Source organism: Amphiprion ocellaris, chromosome 18 (assembly GCF_022539595.1).
Source record: "Amphiprion ocellaris isolate individual 3 ecotype Okinawa chromosome 18, ASM2253959v1, whole genome shotgun sequence".
Taxonomy (NCBI): domain Eukaryota; kingdom Metazoa; phylum Chordata; class Actinopteri; family Pomacentridae; genus Amphiprion; species Amphiprion ocellaris.
The window spans coordinates 31,136,519-31,150,676 of record NC_072783.1 but is presented as its reverse complement, the minus strand read 5'-3'; positions in this window follow the sequence as shown (position 1 = coordinate 31,150,676).

Here is a 14,158-nt window from a genome sequence, read left to right as displayed (position 1 = left end):
GTTGGGTCCATGAAAATATCACATAACCTCCAGTAGAATGTAATTTTTAAAAATCAAACTTGCTATCAATATCCATTAAATGCTAAGAGGCACTCCTGACCGACCTCTTTGTGACACTGGTCATCTCCCGCTACCTGTTCTCGTCAGACAGGCCTATAATTAGCAGATGATTCAGTCAATGAGATATCAGGATAGCTTCTGGCTTAATGAGGCTGTTAGAAACCAACTGAAGATGAAAAGGCTAAAAATACCCCGTTTGGATGTCTCTTTGTCTGTCATTACATCACGTAATCAGCCCCCTCTGCCTGTTTGAACAATATTGCTTTTGATTGTATATAACAAGGGATTTGGTGCTCTGAAGATCAAACCTATTAATACTGATATTATTCAGCTGACTCACTGATGCTGCAAATGTGTCATACACCCAGCACAATGGGCTTGTTATTGCCAATGTCATTCTATGTCTGTCATGTACTGTACTTCAGTATTTCTTGAGTTTTTCCCTTTGATGGTTTTATCTATTCAGGTTACTCCAACATAACAGTATATTTACCAGCTTCTTACTCATCACTTTGCAGATTAAGAGGGGGGTGCTGGAGCCTGAGCCTATCCCAGGTGACTTAGGGCAGATCTAGAGAAGCTACACAGAGAGACAGATAAGCCAAAAAAAAAAAAAAAAAAAAAAGCCAAAAAATGCAAAAGTTGCATGACCATGTACTGGGGTCCTCATACAGAATATTCTATTATAGCATAGCATAGCGTAGCGTAGTGTAGTGTGGTATAGAATAGCATAGCGTATAGTATAGTGTAGTATAGTATAGTATAGTATAGTATAGTATAGTATAGTATAGTATAGTATAGTATAGTATAGTATAGTATAGTATAGTATAGTATAGTATAGTATAGTATAGTATAGTATAGTATAGTATAGTATAATGGTCCATTACATGAAAGCTGTACAGATCAGCTATTTTGCAGACTGTGTTTTTACATGAAAAACGTGTGCTAAACATATATGTTATACATAATAAACTTTGATACGTTGATTCCATGTCATCAAACCACCTAAATTACAACACATTAAAGCAAGTACTGCTACAGTTTGATGTATCTGGATCCGAAATGAGCCATTTGACTTACTTTTAATACTTATGTATTTTTATAGAAAAAGTTAAACATGGGCACAATTAGCAATGATGTAAAGTAACTTTTATTTTGTGCATTTATTATGTTAAATCTTCTTACAGAATTTCAACATTACTCCTGTCATTTTATCCCTCCACTCCGTTACAAATTGAACGAACATGTTGTGCTCCAAGAAATGCAGATTAAGGCTAATAAAATATATATTAAACTATGATTTATCGTTGATGCATCATGTTCCTGAAGTACTTAAAGTTATCTCCCACTCTACAAGCTACAGCATTAAAATGCTGCGTATGCTGGTGCATCAGACACAATAATACAATAATGTAATCATATAAAACTCAGAGTACTGCGTATGAATGTTTAAAAAGTCTCCCAAATAAGAGGCTTTTGTCCGTGTCCTCCATCTGTATGCCTGGCTGGGCAGTGCATCATCCTGCACAATCTGAGGTCCGTCTTTTCACATTAGCTGTGGTGATGTGGAGGAAACCCAGCACCAAGCCTCAGCTCGCCATCAGCCATTTATAATCAGCACACTGTTAATACAGACACCGGACTACTGGGTACAAGCCTATTTTCGTTACAGGTCCAGGAGGGAATTGGCAGCAAAAGGCAGCAAACAGGCAACCGTTACAGGCACAAAACCAAATGTTCTCACTTTGACATGGTGTTTTACTGCCGGTGCTGACGAGTTGCTTTTTGCCTCATTCTAAATATTTAGACTATAAAACACCGGGCTGCAGTTATTATCTTTAGCTGGACAGTTTTCTGCAAACATTTGCTGTCCTGATTTTGTAGGATGGCACAGATTTATAGCATCATTATGTAAAACTGCTCAACTTTAGAGGAAAGAGTTGGAATGAGCTGTATTTTTGGCTAATGTTGACTGAATTTGATACCAGTGGGATTTTCGCCACATTATAAAATAGGAGATGCGTTCACCGCTGCCAATCCGGGTCACACTGCAGCTCAAATATGAGCCCATCCGTCTTTCATCTCTTTTATTTCACAGATGAGTTCACAGTGACAGCGTCAGCTGTTCTTTGAAGCCTGCGCTACATCAAACATCCAAAGCAAACACAATTCGTGATGTATTGATCTTGTTATTAACAATTTTCCAGCAAAGTGTCAGCCCTGTGAATCTGTAGAGCTTTTAGATTAAGAGGCATCTACAGCAGGGAATTCTAGTTTGTGATGTGTTTCCAGGGAACAAGCTTTCATTTTACTTGAATCCATAAACTGAATTGAATTTGATTAGATTGCTTCTCCTTGTCGGAATGTAAATTAAACTGTTTCCTCCTGACAGCAGTTAGAACAGTTTGTCTTTAACATCCAACAAACTGCAGTAAAATTCAGTGAAGGAAAGCAAGTTTTCTTATGGACTTGTCATGTCTATTACTGCCTGGATGATTTGATCTGTGCCAGTCAATATAATACAAGACAGAGAAATAAAAGAGAAGAGCTGAGAAATACTCAGTCTGTTAGGTCTGCTATCGACTTATAAAGCCTGAAGCAACTCAACTTTGACCTTTCTTTAAATCTAAATCCACACATCCCCAAATTTCACCTCTTTTCAGGATATTTCTCTTGCTTTTTATGTCATTTCACATAACATGAGGTGACAGGATCTATATAGGTTATGACTATAATAACTACTAGTAACTGTTAGTTCAGTGTTTCCAATTTAAGCTAGAAACCGCTGAAGTGTAACTGAAATATCTGACAATAAAGCCAGAAAATCCATAAAATGTAATATTCCTCTGCTGATGTTCTTCTTCTGTTTTCATCATTTGATTGCAGTATATCTTTATGGTATGAAATCACATTATGCAAATTATATTTTCTGTCACTGTAACAGTAACAGTAATAAATATTTACTATCAGCGACTCAAAGGAATGGTTCAACATGTTTGAAAACATGCATATTTGCTGAGAGGTAGATGAGAAGATGGATGACAACCATGTTTATGTGTGAGCATGAAACCACAGCTGGGAGGTGGCTGGCCTAGCTTAGTATAAAGATCAAAGAAACAGAAGGAAACACCTAGAATGACTCTATTGTATTGACTATATATAAAGATAGGTATGGATATAGACCCTCCGTGATGTCATCCATAGGTTTCCTGAAGAGCAGTTTTAAACATCAATGAGGGCGATCTACCTGTCACCATTGTGTCATTGCCTGAAACTAAAAAACTTCCTGCTAATCCAGAGATGAGCCATGAGTGGAGCTCAGGTAGGTCATGCAAACATCTTTGGCCTTAACTGTGTGCAACTTTAAGCCTGAATAAAATGTGATGGGTGACTTGTACAAAAATTGTCATTATCAGTGTGATTAGCTATTGAGACCAAAACTGTCTTTTGCACTCGTCTGTGAAGTTGGGCATTTTAACACTGAAGTCTATAGAGATTGACTCACTTTTGGATCAAGCCTCAAGTGGACATTTGAGGCACTGCAGCTTCCAATTTGGCTTCATATTTCAGCCCCAAAGGCTGCTGCTTGATTAACAAAATTTGCCTAACAGCAACTCTTTAAGTACAGAGATCACTGTACATTCCAAAGAATTAACTATTCTGTATGTTTGAAATACATCATCTCCATCATCATACATCAGGAAGCAACAGCTTTCTGTTAAAAGTCAGGGAATGTCACCTACCTTTGCTGCACTCAGGAAAACGTAATTGTCTTGGGGAGTTTAGAGCTTCCCTGCAAAAAAATGACAGATTTTCTCAGTATGAATTCCTGACAGTTTATAGAAAGCATCCCTATACATTAGTTTCTTAAATGTCAATGTATCAGAGGAAAAATCAAGTTGTAACTAGGAATAAACTCCATGTGCACTGGGGATTTAACAGCACTTATCTTGCTGCTGAAATTGAGTTTCTTGCTCATCTGGATATTTTTTTTTTTTTTGTGGGTGCTCCACCTCCACCTACATGTAAAAAAGGTCCATGTGGACAACTTCAGTGAAACAAGAGCCATCACCATCCATCCTTGATAATCACCTGAGCCAAACAACCTGCAGTGCGTCTGCACTTTATACCAGTCCCACCTTCTCATCCCCATGCTTTGTGTTGTAAAGTCAATTTTCTCATTCACTGATCTAATTCACTGCGAGGATTAATTTGCCATCCTAATTTGATTTCACAGTAATTTAATAAATCCCTCCCAAAAAATTTCATCAGCGTTTCATTCACCTTTGAGAGAAACCTTAATTAGAAGCGCTAATGCGTAATTATTCTTTTATTTCCGGCTTAACATAGCCGGCACGAAAAGAATGCAACAAGGGGGATGACATCACATTTCGGTGTCAGAAAATTAATTTCATATCAGCGTGATTACATGAATGTGAGGGTGTAATTTGTTTTTTTACCCTGCTTGCATGGAGGCATCCTATCAAGCTTACAGAAGACTGCAATTAACCTCTGGTGTCTCCTCTCCAGCCTGCAGTTTTCACACAGTAACCATTCATGCATTGGCTAGTTTGTTTTTTTTGGTGTTTTTGCAGATGAAAACCTGATCATATCCCATGAGAATAAACTTTATTAAGTCTCTGCTGCAATGTGATGAAGCCTGTAACACAAACACTTCACCACCGAAAAATATGACTTGTAATCTCTTTATTCATGATATATATCAAAACCTCCTTTATTGCTTAGTGATCACTGTTGGCCCGAGTGAAATTCAAAAGCTGTTTGTTCAGGTGGTTGGCTTATAGCAGAGACTGTCTTGGAAGTTCACAATGACACAATTTCAGGCATTAAATCATGTTCTCCTGCCATCTAGTGAAACACTGCAGAACTACATGCATGTTTAAAACCTTGCAAACCGTTATCCCATGAGCAAGAAATGAACTGCAGCAAAATCTAATCAGTAGTTCCTCCTTGTGGCGAAGCAAGGTCAGTGCCGGTTTTATATACTTTGTCATTTTCCTGCTATTGATAGTCTACTTCCTGTTGAATGACATTTGTAAATTGCTTCACCTGCTTGTCATAGATATATGAAATATTTGACATCTTCAGAGCAAAGCAGAAGGTGACCTACAGTTTGGTCTTTCAGCCAGGAGGATATCTGACAAGCTGAAACATTATTGTCGAGTTTTTATACGTAAGACATACCAAGGCGTCGTAACAGTTTCTGACTGAATATTTGCATTTACACATAAAACACAGATTGCTGCTTGTGCTGAAATGTGAGTTAGGGAGGAAAAATATTCCAGATTTTTATGGAGAAAGTGATACAAATGAGAGGTCTGGACCTATTTTAATGTCAGGGGTCAGAGTAAAGAGCCCACGACTAAACTCCATTTAATCTCTGCAGCGTTTTGGGAGTGTCATCCTGCTCCTGCAGCTGCGAGCGATAAAGCCACTTCGTTCCTTGTTGAGATTAATAGCAGGCACGCGTTGGGGCTATTAATGTTGAAAAGCCACTGCCCCACCTCTTCCCCAGCGCTACCCTGGGAGCCACAACCTCCATAATGGCTCCATTCTCTGAATTAATGGCGCTCACCGGCCTTATGAGGGAAAAAAAAGGTGATTTTAATTATAGGTCTTGGTGATACAAGAGAGGAAGAGTGAAGGAGGGCAGCAGGGAAACCTTTTGTGCCTACAGAGGTAGCACAGCAGAACTAATTCATATGTCTGGATCACACTCTAGGGGATGGGGAAAATGCAGAGAACAAAAACAGAAAATTATCAGTTAATATCTGTCAGTTTGAGATCTCATCATAGATTGGATAGAGATTATCATCAAATTCAAGTTCTTGAAAAGGTGTAAATAAATCAATTCCACTTTTAAATATACTATTAAACTTAAACCTGGTTAAACTTAGACACAATCTCCATTAAAATATAGTTTTACTTTGGTCCAAAATTATGTCGTTTTTCATTATAAGTTGTAATTGTGATATACAATTTGTTGATCCAAAATGTGTTCCTTTCCTTAGATGTGGATTTTACCATGCAACCAACAGAAACTTGAAATTTGTGTGTTGTCATCCCATATATTAAACATATTTCACTTATTTCAAGCTCAAAATGTCTTGTAGTCATTTGTCAGACCATACTAACAGACTGCTGCTGCTACAAGCCCCACACCCAGCTCAGGATGTATATCAACCCGTTCTGTAACAGTATCCCAGCGGAGACAGACAGGTAGAGTCAGCACCGACAATAGACCTCCATGATCCACTGTCAGCAGCCAGCAGAGGCTTTTCCTAAACTCCCAAGCAGCAGACACAAGATCCCAGCAAAGACCAGTAAACAGGCCATCATTCGGGTTCTGTTTCAAAGAGTGCAGATATCTGATAACTGAGAAACTGGTGCTCAGTTAACTCTGCTGTAAATAAGACGGTTTGAGTTAACCATGAGTGAAACAAGAATAGGACAAACACCGTTAATTTCATTACCATCATCGCAATATGAGAGTTTAAGATTGGACTTTTCATTGGTATCAGTGACATTAGTTTGTGTCAGACTTCATTACTGATCTTCGTCTTTCGGGGGGTCATTTGGTAATGAGATGGGATAACTTCAACAGTGATCGTATAACCAGATATCAAGAAAAAACCAAAATAAACAAATAAAAACCCCAAATAAATAAATGAAATAAACAAAAAGAAAGAAATTTTAAAAAATATTTGTATATAATATAGTTTTTTTCTTTTTTTTTAGATTGACACATCTCATGTAAAACACACAACACTTGTAACTGTGAGCAACCATAAAATGTGGACTTTTTCACAAAATTCTGTGACCTAAAAACACTGCTGTTATACAACTAGTGACAAGCGAAAAATCTATCTATCTATCTATCTATCTATCTATCTGTCTATCTATCTATGTTCCACACTGACCTTTTCACCCCTGAAAAGATATGGATTTAAATAAATAAATAAAAGTTCTTTAACCAAACAGATACTTCTAAGACAAGATAATTATGAAGAAAATGGTTGCTCACTTGGTATTTACATGTTTTTAGACATGGAAATATCCTTCAAAAAACAACAAAAACTCAACAAAAATGCACATTTCCCTATATGAAAGTAAAGCTGGATTATATATTTTGATCGTGGAAAATATCTGTATTTATACGAGATGGTAATGCCATTTCACCAATTGTGTGACTTCTAGCAACAACTGGTGTTAAATCAGGTGAGTCACTTTAAAGGGGGTGATTACTTATGGAATCACTTATCTTTCATTTGAATTAATTAACATTACAGAAATCTGTTTTCACTTTGACATGAAAGAGTCTTTATTTTTGTAATTCTTGTCAAAAAAAAAGCCTAATTAAATTTTACTGCTTTTCCATATTGAAAAGCCATAAAAGTGGCAAACCTCCAGTGAGGGTGGATACTTTTTGTATGCCATGTAAACAGGAGCATTTCAGTGCCGATTGAGCCCTGCAGAGGGCGAGGCAGACAGCCAGACCACTAAACATCCCTTTCACCTGAAACCCAAGAAGAACCTCTTAAAGAGAGTCACTTGCAATCAGAAAGCCTCCATTTAATTACAACACACAGGAAATTACCGAGTGAATGGGTCAGGCGCTGATAAGAGGCTGAGCCCCGGGGATGATAGCTCCTGAAACCCAAGGAGCCCCAATCTCAAAGCCGAATTATCACAAAGGCCAAGTCTGGAAGGCTGACAATCTGATTCTACTGTCATCCAGATTCATAATTAATATATTTATCGAATTAATCGCTGAAAAGAGCCCCGGCCTCCCGAACAGTAGGCAGATTCATTTGCTACTGGCTCAGCTTACCGCTAATAACAGTGTTGTCAGAGAAATAGGCCCTGAGTGGGCTGAAGCCCCAGACCTCATGACAGACAAATTGCTCATCTGTGTAGGGATGATATGGGGAATTTAGGGAGCAAAAGAAAGAAAAAATGGCATTGTTTGGTGACAACCACAATTGTACCCTTGTTTCAGATTGTGAGTACCAAGTTGGGGGAAACATGAAAGGGGCATTTGCAGTTTGGAGAGAGCTGAAGATACCTGTTGTTATACCTCTGGTTTAACAAATCACTCATCAAAGGGGCAGTTTCTGTGGCTGCCACATGTTATTCAGTGAAGAAGAATGGTCCTAGTATTTTGTCACCCAAATTCACCTAAAAAATACATTTACCTTCAGCATGTGCTGCAAAATCTACAAAACTTTTTAGTAGTAAAGAGAACATGTGAGAAGTGCTTTTACCTGGATGTGTACATACATAGACAGTCACTGCATACATGTGCCTTGGATATGTGTTAAGAAGTAAAAATACTCGTACATTTATATAAAAAAAAATGTTATAAGAAAAGTTAAAAATCCAATTTGAATAAAACTGGAATCTGGTTCTTCAGAAAAGTTTATCTTTTGACTTAAATGTAATAATATTTGACATTATTACATTTTGATGCAGCAATGAATAAGTAGGTGAATCTAGTTTCCACTATTTTATTCCCAGTGAAGGGCTTTGGTGGCTCTCAACCTTCACTAGGGGACCAAAGACCTTATAACGCTCGTTTGAGTAACTGTGAAAGAAGAAAGAAGAAAAAAAAGTATATTCCATATCTATTTTCTAGAAATTGGCAAAATACTAAATAATTTTACATTCATAGTTTGGCATCATAATCTGAGACGTATAAACCAGTAACAAAATTATTAGTTAAAATCCATGATGTAAAAAGTACAGGATTTTCCCCTTGGAATGTAATGGACTAAACATCAGGCAACTCTTAGAGCAGATTTACAGTGATATTTTCTGTATGAATCAGTTACTAGTATTCCACCTGTACCTACATGCATTTTAAGTGTTGTAAATTTATTTTATCAGAACATTTGATCTTACCATGTGTTAGACTGTTTTGCCTTGTTTTGTCATTTACAAACTAATTTTTGAAGTGTTTATCCTGCCTAGCTTTTGCTTATACTTTTTTTTTTGTTTGTTTTTGCTGCCTGACTAATAACATTTAAAGCACTTTGGTCAGCTCAGCTTGTTTTAAACGTGCTATATAAATAAACATGATTTGACTTGATTTAAATGTAGGTAGAGGGATACATATATAGAGAGAGGACAAATGAAATGATTAATAAATTAGACTTCCTGTGCTTCTGTAAATAGCATTATATTCATATTGTATAGGAAATAAAAATCTGTACTTTACAGAACCCAGTATGTTGCCAGTCTTTTTGTGTTGTTATTCTAGTTTTTGAGAACACAGTAGCCTGTAATAGACCAGACCTTAAAGACATCATGTTTCTCCTTGTTCTACAGAAATTAATTACAAATTGGACACATATGATAATTTAGAACACTAATGAGAATATTAAAAAGCTGCTGGGTGACAGTAAAGGGGCCCCTATTGTATCCTGGATTCCCATCTGGGCCCCTGAAAAGCCCAAAACACAACAGTGGTCTTCTGAAACTGATTGTGGAGCTGTAATTGCATGATAAATATCTGGATTACAGATACCAAGTATCTACCAACACCGAGATAATGAGACTCTTAGACAGACACGCTGTTTTATGTCTTATTTACTTACTTAGATGTTGATCAAAGGGAATTCAATGTCCCACCGAATAACTAAAAGCCAAACTTTATCTCTCTTTCACTCTATTATTTCTCCATCGTTTATGTTGCAACAACTACAATATTTATACTTTCATAGTAAAGAGTTTTGTATTGGCTTTGTGATTCTGCTGATTCTAGAGGTCTTTTTATTGTGCTGAAATATTTTTTTTTATTAATTGAAAAACATTTTTAACTGACTATTTGTCTGTATTCATAATAACAGTATCTGCAATGGTATGATAATGTATTTTGGTTTTTTTCCAAAAGTAATAATAAGAACTGTTCTTGATGAAGGCCTCCAGAAGTGAGAAAACAAATAAAAACAGAAGTCATGACTAAGAGTTGCACTAATGGGCTTCAACAAATACTTTATTTCGAAGTAAAATACAAAAGTTGAGGATCGACCAGTCAGCAGATATCTTCTCTGAAAGTAGAGTAGTGTAAACTAATTTCACCTTGTGTTTATAGTCTGAAGAAACAATTTCCTTCCAGTGTGGTGACAGTGAAAGCTCCGGTCCTCTCTTGTTTACTCTGTGATAATGTTGTTTTAACATGTTGTCCCCAGTAGCACTTACATAGTTGGTATTTATGCTGTCTATCAGCAGCTAGTTGAGGTCCTTTTGCACACTGAGAGCCCGGCTGGTTCAGCTCTGCAGCCTGAATGGAGCCACTCTTCACTGCCAATGACTGCACCAGGCAGGTAGCAGAGGCTTTTGAGCAGGGCCAGCCCGCATCAATCAACTTAGCTAGAGGGCTCTCTCTGTAATTGCCGACTATTACAATGTGTGGCATGAGGAGTTCAACACTATTTTCCAACACGATGAAATGGCATCAAGGCCTCCTCTCACATCCAGTGATAATTGAACAATTAAACTTTAGCATATAAATTACCTCTTCATATGGCATAGCTAATTACAGAGGCAGGCCAGTCACAAAGAAGGCACTCTGGGGTCGATACCAAAACTGTTTTCCAGACTTTAATGCTTCAGATTTGGGCTCAGGTTTAACAAGGTTTATTTTCCTAGTGCCAATAATTAATAATAGTCAGTTTTGTTAGTAAGGTTACATGCAACAGTTAAGCAAAAAAAAAAAAAACCTGCCTGAAAACGAATATTTAATCTAATTTATACATACTTTCTCAAGCCTCTTTCCAGCTCCCAGACTTTTTCAGGTGAAATGATCCTAATTATACAGGTGACTGAGACCCTGGAATATTTTCAGACCATTTACTTCAGGTCATCCAGCAGCAGCCCCCCATTAAACATCTTGATTAGACAGGATTTAAATCACCCCTGTTTGATTGGGGCAGTTAAGCTCTTTATACTCTTCACTGTAAAATGCAAATTCTCCCCGAAACGAATGGACACGACTCCTCGGAGAGCATATGGAGAATCTCTCATATTAATAATTCAACAGGAGCAAGCAAAAATTAGTGAGCAGAGCATCAGTGGAGCTGGGCGGCCATTACTTCTGCAAATGAGGTATTTGATTTGAAAGACTGAAAATGGAAATATCCTCAGTCTGAAAAATTATCTTTTTTTTTTTTTTTTTTTTACAGTGCAAGAAACTATCATGTACTTGTACATGACAGCATAATTCTAACAAATGCACGAAATTCATGCCACTATCAGTCTCCCGATTGTGCTATTTCTTCCTAGGAAGGTCGCTGAGCCCTCTATACAATAGCAGCTAAACCCCCAAGTATGAACTCTAATGCCTAATTACACCAAAGTGGGGACCTGAAACCCCTCGGAAACTCCTCTCACACACAGTGGAGCTCTTCAGGTGCATTAAGTGAACATGGCATTAGCGCTGTACAATGGTAGACACAAGGCTTCAGGATCCACTTGAAGGATGCAGTGGACATGAAGAGCTCCCATATTTTAATCCATGACAAAAGGTCGAAGATAGCAACATGGGTTTTACAGCAGCAGTATGTATAATCAACAAGCAGTTGCTAATGTCTCTGTAAAATATTTCTTTTTTAGTATTTGGTGCCTAAAAGAACATTAAATGTCACAGGGTAAAGTTTGTGCAAAACAAACACGACCATGTTTGACACCATAAACTCACCCCTCGGATAGTCAGAGATGAAGCAGATTATGATTTTGATATTAATGCCAACCGAAAAGGCCAAACTAGGAGCACAGAGCACATTTAATATATAAACGTGGCTGCTCACACACACGAGTCATTTGCAAGTTCCAATACAAGATGATTATATGTGTTGATACATCAAGGCAAGAGATTGAAATGATTGGAAATGTATCACGAGGTGGTGATTGTGGACAATATTAAACTGCACAAAGGCGCTTTTGTTCTCGAATTCCTGCAGCAGTTCAGTCAGTATTGCCTCTGCTTTAATTTAATATCTATTTATTTTACTCCATTGTGTGGGTTTTATTGAGGTTGCGCCTGCATTATCGCCCCGATCTCAACCAGAAGTGAAGGTCAGGAGAGGCAGAGTGCCTCTGTTTATTGGCTTCCATTGAGCCCATATGAGCTGATTTGGCTATCTGCTCTTGATATTAAGCTCTTTCATAGTATTTTGTGCTATCCGGATATTGTTTATCACCACATTGAGATATTCACTGTGTATTTACTAGTGAATTAAATATTCTTCATCACTTTTGTAATATCCTCTCTGTAGGCTCATGCAGGATGTGAGAACCCTGCTGGATGTGCCAGCAAATCCTTATTGACGATCTATGAGTTCATGGGGGAAAAATCACAATATATATTTCATCTGTTTCCTCCCATATGCTATGAAATCTTTCTGCTTTCGGACGAGTTCTCTGCATTATTGTGAAATCTGTTTTTTGAATTCTCAAGGGTCACCTGCAAGTACAGATAATAACTGTTAATTCCTTCATTCACTTTCATTTTGCACAGCTATCATTGTATTAATGGAATTATTTAGAAATCTAATTAGTTATTAATTAGGCAAGATATGTAAATGACTCAGAACTGCATGTCTGTGTTGTTTTTTGAAATAAACTGTACATTACAGCTGTCTTTCATTTCCAGTGGGGCCTCGTGTTCAGGAACACACAAAAATGATTTCATAGTATTAAATCACATTTTCTCCACTCCATTTTCTTTGCCATGAAGTCAGGACTCATATGAACCATAATAAAAACCAGAGACGATGTAAAACATGTCATCTTTGACAGAGTTGCATTTTAAATCTATAATGGTCAGAAATAGTCCCACACTAAAGTTTCTCCATAACAACACACAGTGAGTTTCTGCTACAGCCTGACTCACGTTCTAGTTTAAGAGAGACCTGACATCATGACGGTTGCTGCAGACAGACAGTAATGTTCATCATTTGAACTTTAACTTTTTCTCTTAACTGAAACGGGAGACATGTTGACTCATTGTTAATTTCACAAAGTCGTTTTAAACTTACCTGTCGACTCAGCCCACTCCTGTAAAGTTGCCTGGCTGGAGCTTAAATGGCGCAAAGACATCATTCTGCGCGACTCCGACACTTAACAGCATTCACCGTTTTATGAGAAATTAAGAATATATCGGCTTTTAACTCAGTTCGACATGCGCTACGGCAAGTCTACTTGGACAAACTGCCCGAAATGCGTTGGCAGAGACGTTTCAATAGCAGACATGCCCTTCTCAACAGGAGTGGCACCCAGTGTGGTCTTCTGCTGTAGCACATTTAGTTCAAAGCATTTTTGCGTTCAGAGATGGTCTTCTACATACTATAGCTGTACTGAGTGGTTGTTGGAGTTACTGCTGCCTTTATATCATCTTGAACCACTCTGACCTCTCACCTCTGGCCTCAACAAGGCATTTTCTCCCAAAAAAACTCCTGCTCACTGGATATTTTCTCTTTAATGGACGATTAACTGTAAACTCCAGAGGCTGTTGCATGTGGAGATCTTCGCAGATCAGCAGTTTATGTAGTCACTTAAATCACCTTTATTCCCTAAAAACATAAGAATTATAGTCATAGAAAAAACTGACATGTTTTCTTTAAAAAACAAACCTAATTATGTTCACATTGGAAATTTGTATTTTCATAAATGCAATCTGTTCTTTATCAAAGTGTGACCATAATATTACAACGGTTTACTGCATTTAAATTAGCTAAAATAACATTACTTCGTAGATGTTCACCAATAATTTTTGAGGTTTTTACAGTTTTTGAATGTTATAGTACTCTACTGCTTGGTAACAGATTTTTTTCTGCCACACTTGCTGTGAGATTTTTTTTACAGTATTTGTTTATTACAGCAGCAGTCTGTTTAAAAAATAGATGATGCAGCTGTGCCATGTGCCATATTTAATTAGACGGTTTGTAGATGTATCTCAGTATGAGCAACAGGAGAGAACTGGACATTAGTGACAGACTTTTAGATCTTTTTTTCCTCCTCTTTGGTGTCTCTTCAGTACGTGTCATCTAAAGCAACCACAAAGTTCATATATGTCTAA